Genomic DNA, 9,223 nt, shown 5'->3' on the forward strand with positions numbered 1-9,223 from the left:
GGAGGCATGCAAGCCGGCCACTGCCAAGTTGCATTATTGATCTGTTTATCCTACCAACGCTGTGAGCGATTCTTTGCTTGTCATCTCGTGCCATGAGAAAGCATCCTGCGGTACCCCCGCGCTACTGCACGCAAATGCATTGGCCGCCGTTTCACGTGGTGGCTCAGAGTTCCTCTATAGGGCCTTGTTTAGATCACCTTCAAATTCCAAGTTTTTTCACTTTCTCTCCATCACATCAATTTTTGGATGTATGCATGGAGTATTAAATGTAGGTAAAAAAATAACTAATTGCACAGTTTGGTTATAAATCACGAGACGAATCTTTTAAGCCTAGTTAATCTATGATTGGACAAAGTTTGTCAAATACAAACAAAACGTGCTACAATGTCCAGATTGCAAAAATTTACAATCTAAACAAGCCCTAGGATCCAAGGCTCTGCTGTGGAATTAATAAACTAGGACGCAGTCCGCAAATCCGTCGAAGCTGTCACGCACTTTCCTGCCCACCTTGCCGTGTTATTACCACAACCTACACAAGCCACCAAGGCATTGTTTAGATCACCTCCAAATTCTAAGTTTTTTCACTCTCTCTTCATCACATCAATTTTTAGCCGCTTGCATGGAGCATTAAATGTAGGTAAAAAAAATAACTAATTGCACAGTTTAGTTCGAAATCACGAGATGAATCTTTTGAGCTTAGTTGGTCCACGATCGGACAATATTTATCAAATAAGACGAAAGTGCTACTATTCATCGAGTTCAAATTTTTTGCAATCTAAACATGGCCCAAGTACCTCAAATTGGAACCTAAATCCATCTGGCTGCTCCTCCTTTCATCACTCACCCGCACGCTACAATCCAGCTGTAGTATCTGGTTGGTCAGGTGGACGATGTCCATGGCGATTCTTGTCTAACCATTAAGCAGTAGATCCTGTTCCACGACCAGGAACGAACAACACCGGCACCGTCTCACCGCTTCCGGCCATTGCTCAGCTCGTCGGCCCCAGGATCGTTTCCTTAGCTGTTATGTTTCTGCAGCTGCTTATGCGTAGCTAGATCTGCGCATATAGTGCCCACTGTGATGTAGTAAGTTACGTTTCTGCTGCTGCTTATGCGTAGCTAGATCTCCGCATATAGTTGCCACTGTCATGTAGTAGTATGAATGAACGAGAAGTTAGTAGTAGTGCCGCGATGGCTGCAATAATACATGGCAGATGATTGAATCTTTGATGTATAAAATTAAAATGCCATGTTGAAATTAATATCTGTTCTCATTTTGTTACAGCAAAAACCGAAGTTCTCAATCATGGCCGGTGTCCTAGATGCTTTGGCGTCCTACATCCAAAACATGCTCATGCAGATGGCGGCAGATGAGGTGCATATGTTGCTTGGAGTGTCCGGTGAGATTGATAACATGGACATCAAGCTTCGGGATCTGAAGAACATCCTTGCTGATGCTGATAGGAGGAACATCACAGACCAAAGTGTCCAAGCATGGGGGATAGAGCTAAGGAATGCTATGTATGATGCCACTGACATCCTCGACCTATGCCAGCTCAAGGCCATGGAGCGAGGCCAAAGGCATGATGCCGGATGCTTCAACCCGTTGCTCTTCTGCATACAGAATCCCCTACATGCCCACGACATTGGAAGCCGCATCAAGAACCTTAACAAGAAGCTAGATAACATCAAGGCACGTGGTGCATCATTCAACTTCATGAACCTTGGTACTTATGAGGACCGTGGAAGAAACGTGGTATCATATCCTTCTGGTACCCGTGAGACATCAGGGGGGCTTGACGAATCTGGTTTGGTTGGTGAGAAGATCGAAGAGGACACAACAAATCTAGTAGAGATGCTAACAAAGAAGTATCCAACTGACGACGACAAATCCAACAAAATAATCATTTTCTCCATTGTGGGAATTGGTGGGATTGGTAAAACCACCCTTGCTCAAAAGATCTTCAACAGTGAAGTCATAAAACATGAGTTCACGAAGAAAATATGGTTAAGTGTCAACCAAGACTTCAACAATACTGAAATGCTAAGGAGAGTTATTATCGAAGCTGGTGGAAACCACGATGCTTGTGGAATTTCAAAGGTGGCACTGGAACAGACTCTAATAGAAGCTTTGAAGGGACACAAAACCTTATTAATAATGGATGATGTCTGGGACTACAATATATGGGAAGGTGTGCTTAGAACTCCCTTTGTCAATGCCATGCTAGCTCAAGGTAGCCGTGTGCTGGTCACCACAAGGCATGACATAGTGGCACGTCAGATGAAGGCTGAGGAGCCCATCGTATTGACAAACTTGGGCTTGAAGATGCATGGTTGCTGCTCAAGAAGCAGGTACAAGTTAATCCATACATTAATTACTTTTCTTTCATTATGCATTTTGTTTTCTAGCTGCATCACATTAGTTTTGCTTCTATCTTAGTAGAGGGAACTAGATTCCCTGTCCTGGCAATAACTTCTATTTTTCTTATTTGTTTCAACATCTAGTTCTACGGGGGTGACCTTCGAAATATATTATAAAGAAACAAAATGCCGTACTTCCATATGTTAGTATTGTAATATCCTGCATATGCAGTCATGTAGACTCCACATAGGGCAGGTATTCACAATTTTTTGTTAAAGCAATTAAAATTTGGACATTGTATTACACTTCCTCCTTTTTTAAAAGAACTTGAGATCTGTAGGTTCAATTGGATCTGTCATGGGCTGTAACGTAGGCAATACCACATGGCGAATTAGCAACTAAATTTAATTCACAAACTAAGGCAACCATAATAAGTATGTTCAGCACTATGCTTTTTAGAGTAAAATAAAAAAACGGACTTCGAACTTATTCTGTATGATGTCATCTGGGTCCATAGACTCTCAAAATGCATGCACTGTGAGGTTAGCGAAATTGTCTTTGGATGTAATGTAAGTCCCAAGCTCTTATAATGCTACTTTCATGCCCCCCACACTTATACTAGAATATCATCAAGATCCCCAGATTTGTCATGTGCTATCATCCAGTTCTAAATGAGCCCTAACACACTATACATCCTTATGTGGCTGGCCACAATTGATCCATTTGTGGTTCGGTATTGACCGGTAGTCCAACGCGAGGGTATGTATGTCACACATATTGGGCTGCTGCACAATATCGGAGCCAGAAGAGAGAAACAGAGAGAGAGGGAGGGAGGGGGGATCGAGACGGTGGGCCAAAGGCCAACATATATGTGTGGTTCCCATGGGTAGGATCCACTAGTAGAGATATTATGAGACATATAGATAGCATTTGGTTGGGAGATAAGGTGGGGTGGGATGGTCTTGTCTCTGGTTTGTGGGATGCGGCGACCCTATTTCTTTTCTGGTTGGGGAGGGATGGGATCAACCCGTTTTCTGTTTGGTCTTAGACATAAAAAGTGGGATCCGCTACTGACATGTGGGGCACATTTGGCAGTTTTTATTCTTTCTTTTTCTTCCTTCTCTCGTTCTCTCTTTCCCCAACCATAGCCGCCCAAAGGGCTCGCAGCGCGACGTCATATGCCTCCTTCTGGTCAGATCGGCGCCCACGCCCCACGCCTCCTATTTCATGCGGCCCTCCGAGCTCGCACGCAGTGGCTCTTCAGAGGTTGCATGGTGGCGGCCTCCTGCGCGGAGGCTCATCATATCTGGCGCACAATGGCGGCCCCTCGAGGTCACGCATGGCAGTGCCCCCCCCCCCCCGAGCTTGCGCGATGGTGGCCCCCGGCGCTCCTCTTCTTGGCCGACCACCCCTACGTGCACCTACTCTCCTTTTCTTCCTCGCCAGCAAGCGGGCTCATCCCACCTTGGGTGACCCCTATCCGTCAAATATCTAGGGACTGGGCAATCCGCATCTCACGGGAATATTCCCATGTGGGTTGTCCTTGCCCCTTGTGGCCTCCCAAACAAACACCACTCATCCTGGAGCCATCTCGTCGCATCCTTGCTTGTCCTTGCATCCAAACACACAGATATTGTTCCACCATGGCATGCCATGTTGAGGAATGGAAAAGGTCTAGGTCTGTTTGGATGTGGATGACATCGTGTTACATATTCTAAGGCTAGAAATAATATTTTGATGAGTAAACTCCATGGTTGGTCCTCCAACTTGTGAGTTGTGTCATCCCGGTCGCCAAACATAAAAAGTATGTCACTCTGGTCTTTAAACTTTGTTTGGCCTCATATTCGTACAACCGGGTATGGATTTAGGCCCACGTGCAGAGAAAAGACTCGCTTGCTTGAAAATAAAATATTAGCGGGGGTTATATACAAAATCACCCGGATACATAAATTGCACAAATATTAACAAATTCATGGTGGACTATTTTTTTAAAAAAAATATCTTCTTCCACATTAGAAATGCTACATGAGTTCATCTCGCTGTCAATGCCGCCAGTGCTGCCGGGGAGTGCGAGAGCGTGAGCCATGGCCGTGGCTGCACAAGCGAGCCGCCGCCACCGCTGCACAAGCACGAATGTGAGCAACCGTCGTGGCTGCGCAGCCGTACAGAACTGGGGTACTTAAACAGTTTAAGGATCTAAATGTGCAATTTTATATTTAGTGATATGACAGAAGACGTAGTAGTTTATGGGCCATGGGTGTAATTTACTCTATAAAAATATATTATTCTCCACTGTACCAATTATCATATGACTGGAAGTATACGTGAGAAGGCATCGCATATGAAATTGTCTACAACAGCATTTTTAATATTGATTTTTCGACGTGAACCGGGTGGAAGCGTGCTATAGCAAAGAACCCACATGTACCAACGCAAAACTCTTTGTACTAAACTGGATGTGCCTATTGGGTGAAATTTAATGAAGAGTGGGCCCAGAAACTACAAATAGAACTAGTACCACTTAGAATATTAATTATTTTGGAACAAAATTTGAAACTTGTTGGGAGGAGACTATTACTGCTTTCAACTGTTTATTTGTATAGTCATGCACTGGGAGATTACATGCTGTCACTTGTAATTGAAATAATTCTTTCTAATATTTTTGCTTGGCCATACCTTAATGCGCCCCTTGTAATGAATATTTTTCCATATTTATTGAGTTATGTTTTCTTGAGCACTGTAGCTGTATTATACAGAATTTATATTGATTGGTAGTGAATCATTCCAGTGGGTTCAGAATTGACGCAGTGGCAGCTACAATGCACACAATGTTGTATTGGCTGAATAATAGTGCTGATTTTGCTAAAGATTTGGAAAGGCCGTACTTCCAAAGGTGACCGGAGCAAAGAAGTAGAAATTCATCATGAACATGGCTAGTGAATACTTTGTTGCTATTGTTTCCGAAGCAACATTCGTGCCTTTTTTCTTTCTTTTTACTTAGTTGCACATGCATAAAGTATAATATAAAAAAGGCTGACCAAAAATTATGTGCTAGAGACCGCATAGGTTTCTTTCTTGATGTGTTTTGCATTGACAGGATACCACGACATTGCACAATAAATTATTGTTTGTCTAATTAGCCTAAAATTCTTGCAGGTTGTTACATACGTAAATGATGAGCCCCAGGTTGAAATACTAAAGGATATTGGAATGAGACTTGTTGAAAAATGTGATGGTTTACCTCTTGGGGTCAAAGTAATGGGAGGTCTCCTGCGTCAGAAAAGGATAAGACGAACCAACTGGCAAAATGTCTTAGATGATTCTCTGTGGTCAGTATCACAAATGCCTAAAGAGCTAAATTATGCAGTATATCTTAGCTATGAAGATCTGCAGCCTTGTTTGAAGCCTTGCTTTTTGCACTATTCCCTCCTTCCGAGGGGCACATTGTTTTATGTTGATGACATTGTTGGCATGTGGATTAGTGAAGGATTTGTTCATGGAACTTTACGTGACCTAGAAGAAATAGGAAGGGAATACTATGATCAGTTAATACAGCGGAACCTTATTGAGCCAGATAAGAGATATCCTGATCAAGTAGTTTGCAACATGCATGATGTTGTTCGGTCATTTGCTCATAGCGTGTTCAGAGATGAAGCACTCGTAGCTCACAATAGTACAATTGGTATTGACAAACTTAAATCACAGAAGTTTTTTCGATTATCTCTAGAAAGCAAAGGATCAGAACAACATGATTTGGAGTGGTGTTCTCTACAAACACAGACATCACTGAGAACACTAATTTTAGTTGGTAACATAAAGATTCAACCAGGTGATTCATTTGTGTTTCTTTCGAGTCTTCGAACACTACATTTGGACAGTGTAAATATTGATGCAATAGCCGAATCTTTGTATCTGCTGAAACATTTGAGGTATTTGTCAATAGAAAACAGTAATACATTCAAGTTATCAGAAGACATTGGCAAGTTGAAATTCTTGCAGTACATTAGCCTTTCTGGATGTCAGAGTTTGGCTAATCTTCCCAGTAGCATTGGAGTGCTACAAGACTTGAGGTTTCTCAGACTTGACCGGACAAATGTAAGTGTTATACCAAGGGAATGTAGTGGCCTAACTTCTTTGAGGAATATATATGGATTTCCAGCCCACATGGACTGTGATCACTGTAGTTTGGAGGAACTGGGGCCTCTCTGCCAGCTAACAGAACTTGATATCAGTTTCTTGGAGAATGTAGTTTCTTCCTCATCTGCTATACAGGCCAAACTTTGTGGAAAGAAGCGCCTAAGATATCTGGCACTGCGTTGCACCAGTAGGCTTAGAGATGATGGCACGTTGGAAGGGATCTCAGAGAAAGAGAAGAGACAAATGGAGGAGGTATTTGATGAGCTCTGCCCTCCGCGTGGCTTAGAACACCTTGCAATCAAATGGTATTTTGGTGAGCGGCTCCCAGGTTGGATGATGACGAAAGCAGTTACGCCCCTTCAGAGCTTGAGGATTCTAATGATGGATGACTTGGCCTGCTGCACAGAGCTTCCTAGTGGCTTGAGTCAGCTCCCCTGCTTGGAGCTTCTGCAGATTTTTCGTGCCCCAGCAATCAAGCGTGTTGGGCTTGACTCTTGAGTTCCTACAACCAAGCAATCATGTAGGGGTTGCGTTTCCCATATTACATCAGTTGACTTTTGATAGATTTGTCGAATGGGAGGAATGGGAGTGGGAGGAACAAGTCAAAGCGATGCCTATGTTGGAGAGGCTTAAACTCAGTTTGTGCAAATTGGGCCACATGCCTCCAGGCCTTGCCTTCCACGCAAGGGCTTTGAAGGAATTAGGGATCTATGGTGTCAAGAACCTCAGCTCTTTGGAGAACTTTGCTTCTGTTGTCCACCTCGACGTTTTTAATAATACTGACCTGGAGAGGATCAGTAATCTACCGAAACTGCAGAAGCTCGTCATCGTCATGTGCCCTAAGATGAAGGTATTGGATGGCATGCCTGCATTACAGAGACTCAATGTGCTGGATTATGCCATGGAAACAGTCCCTAAGTATCTGCCAGATGTAAACCCAAGGCATTTGCTGCTAGATTGTTCCTTAACGCTGCTCACTGCCATAGCAGCAGGGAAATCTGGTCCTGAGTGGCACAAGTTCAGCCACATCCAGCAAGTCAAAGCCTATGCAGATGATGCAGACAGTCAAAGGAAGTGGTATGTGCTCTACAAAAGAGATCCTTTCCACTTTGAGACAAATATCAGTCGCTCTGCAATTGCTCAAGGTGCTTCATCCTATATAGTTTTATTTCTAGATACCGTGTTTGGCTTGGGGCCTGTTTAGTTGCACTTCATTTTGCAAAATTTTTCAAGATTCTTCGTCACATCGAATCTTTGGACGCATGCATGAAGCATTAAATATAAATAAAAAATAAAACTAATTACACAGTTTAGACGAAATTCACGAGACGAATCTTTTAAGCCTAATTAGACTAAGATTGGACATTAATTACCAAATAACAACGAAAGTACTATAATACCATTTAGTAAAAAATTTTGCAAACTAAACGGTGCCTTGGTCTGTTTTCTTGGTTCCCTCGTCTCAATTCCAATCTCTGTATCTTGTGCAGCGCGCAACCGCCGGACGTGGTTTCCTTACAATAAAATATGTCCGATTGAAGAAGAGTGGCTGGTAGAACGACGCACAAGTGCGGACAAACGTCAGCCCCTCTGCCTACGCTTCCGGTGAGGCTGTGTTTAGTTGGCGAAATTTGAAAATTTGGCTATTGTAGCACTTTCGTTTTTATTTGGTAATTAGTGTTTAATCATAAGGCTCAAAACGTTCGTCTCGCGATTTCCAACCAAACTGTGCAATTAGTTTTTTTTCGTCTACATTTAATGCTCCATACACGTATCGTAAGATTCGATGTGATGGCTACTGTAGTACTTTTTGGAAAAAGTTTTTGGAACTAAACATGGCTAAATTTGGCTGCAGAAGATAACTGCTTGCCTCCATCCTGACAATATCTCCTACTATTTCATTAATTTCTTCTTGGAGTAGTATAAAATATTTGGGCTATCCCCCCTGCAGGTGGCACGCCTATGCTCACTTGACATTCTGGCTGCGTCGAGCGTGCCTGCACTGCAGTGAAGAAGGCTGTCAAGCGGGTACACGTTGTCCGATCAATGGATTGACTGTACTGCAGCAACAAAATGGTACACCAAGAGCGTAGTGTGAATATAGGGCGTGTTTAGTTCCGGAAATTTTTGGCTTTTGGCTACTGTAGCACTTTTGTTTGTATTTAGCAAAAATTGTCCAATTATGGACTATTTAGGCTTAAAAGATTCGTCTCACGATTTCTCGACTAACTGTGTAATTAGTTTTTTTTTTCGTCTACATTTAGTACTCCATACATGTGCCGCAAGATTCGATGTGACGGTTATTATGTAAAAATTTTTGGCTTTTGGGTGGAACTAAACGGGGCCTATATATGCATTTTGATGCTCAGTACTCGGACAAGCAATGCGTTGAAGCAGCAGCTTTTGAGCCTTTGTCAGTTCGTTCAACGAACCACGCTAGAGAACAGAGACGAATATACTGCATACAGGCCGCGACAGAGGCATTTGTCACCCTGTGCTCTCAACTGATTGTGCATAACAAGACCTTTGTGTAATTTTGTTGATTTTTTTTTCCTTTTCCTTTTGTCTCCTTAGTTTGTAACTCTATATGTTTGATGTGTTTTCATAAACCCCAGTAGGGAGAAGCCCGTGCTGTTTTCCTCGAAAAACCAAAGCATCCTCAAACAAATAGAACAGCCATACAGAATCCATTCACACTCTTGTCAGGGTCAGTCAGGATTACGG

General features: G+C 42.8%; 1 pseudogene; it reads left to right on the top strand.

The window, feature by feature from the left end:
* The first annotated feature begins 1,288 nt into the window (after positions 1 to 1,288).
* Positions 1,289 to 9,007, top strand: LOC136483552 (putative disease resistance protein RGA1; annotated as a pseudogene).
* Positions 9,008 to 9,223: the final 216 nt, after the last annotated feature.

Source organism: Miscanthus floridulus, chromosome 9 (genome assembly GCF_019320115.1).
Source record: "Miscanthus floridulus cultivar M001 chromosome 9, ASM1932011v1, whole genome shotgun sequence".
NCBI lineage: Eukaryota > Viridiplantae > Streptophyta > Magnoliopsida > Poales > Poaceae > Miscanthus > Miscanthus floridulus.